This window comes from Wasmannia auropunctata, unplaced genomic scaffold (assembly GCF_000956235.1).
Source record: "Wasmannia auropunctata unplaced genomic scaffold, wasmannia.A_1.0 LD336074.1, whole genome shotgun sequence".
Taxonomy (NCBI): Eukaryota; Metazoa; Arthropoda; class Insecta; order Hymenoptera; family Formicidae; genus Wasmannia; species Wasmannia auropunctata.
This window is the reverse complement of record NW_012026816.1, coordinates 3,893,928-3,895,493: the sequence shown is the minus strand read 5'-3', so window position 1 is coordinate 3,895,493 and position 1,566 is coordinate 3,893,928.

Below are 1,566 nucleotides of genomic sequence, written 5' to 3'. Positions count from 1 at the left end.
TGCGAGCTGCTTGCGGTACTGGAGCGGAAGGTCTTCTGGCGGACTGCGGGTAGCGAGTCAAGCGAGAAGTGTCTTCGTCGAAAGTTCTCCCGGCTTTTATACCCGCTCGGGCGCAGGTTCGGACGTTTTCGCGTCTCGTCGGTAATCTCCGGGAGGGTTGTAAAAAAAGGAGTGCTCGGTGGGGTGAATTTCCCGAGTGCTTCGCTGGGTGGCGAAAAAAATAACCCGGGCGCGCTGCGCCCGGTTCCTGCTGGGTTTCGTGTGTAGGAACGATGCGTTCTTTTAAGGGGGTGCATCGTTACAGCATTAATTTCATTTTGTCTTCTGCGTAGTCAGAAAATTTTTCTGTATGCATTTTCCAAGTGCGTCGGTTTACTCTAGCAAGTGTCATCGTAACAGATTCTTTTCTTTCAAAGTATTGACGAATTCAAAATTTGAAATTTTCCCATGAAGATACAGTTTCAATTGGCTGGCGGTTGTACCAATCAATTGCATGATCGGATAACTGGTTAATCGCAGCTAAAACCAATGTCTCGTCTGATATGTGGTACATCTTTGCGATGCTTATACATCATTCAACCCATCGAACAACATTCTCCTCTTCTTTTACGGAGAAGGTTGGAATTAATTTTTACGTGAATTTCACTTGGTTCCAGTTGTGCGACATAATATGGAGTGACCCCGTTATTCCTGTTCCCCAGACTGTACGCAACAACTGCCCCGCTGGTTCTTCGCATCGTGAGCGGTTAGTCTCTGGCACTCGCACCACCGCTTGAATAATTTCCTGTACATTCATATTTGGAGTAGGTTGAAGCGTGTGGCCGGTATTCAATGGAAGTAGATCTGGACCTGTTAAATGATCAGTAATCGAGGGCGCCGCAGCGTCGTTGCCCTGGCTCTCACCCTCTGACGTACTTGGTCCAGCTATCGCTATCCGCTCCGGCCACCCGTTGCGCTCATAATGATCGGTCAGCCGGTCAAAGATCGCGACACGTGTTCCGCGAACATCCAGATCCAGTTGTTGTGCTACCTCGCGCAGACCATCTACATTTAATTGTTTGAGTTGAACGCGGTTCATTTTGACCGGCACCTATTAACGCATCGAAGCACCACTGAGAGGCTCGAGGTACAAAACAAAAACAGGAATTAAAGTTGTTTGTTCGAATTCGAACGTTTTGGAATGCGGTGCCCAAAATGGTCGCTACTTCAAACGGTTCAATCCCAAAATGGCTATGCACGTGCTTCACACTCCTTTTTCCGTTAAAGCCGAATTCTGTTCCGTTTTCTTCTCTGTGTCGATATCCCGTTTCTATCCCACTTCTGAGAAAATACTACTGTAAGCGCATCAAACAAAAGGGCTTTTCAAACACACATAGGATCGAAAACTCAGAGCCAGTATTAATGAAAACGGAGAGTGCTGTATTTGAATAGATATACATAAATTTCACAGATACAAGTCTCGGGCAACTCTCACCCTTTTGTTACAATCTCCGACGGCAACCGGAGCACGCACACTGTTGCTGTCTTTACATAGTTATATTACTTAGGCACTCTCGCTTCAAATTA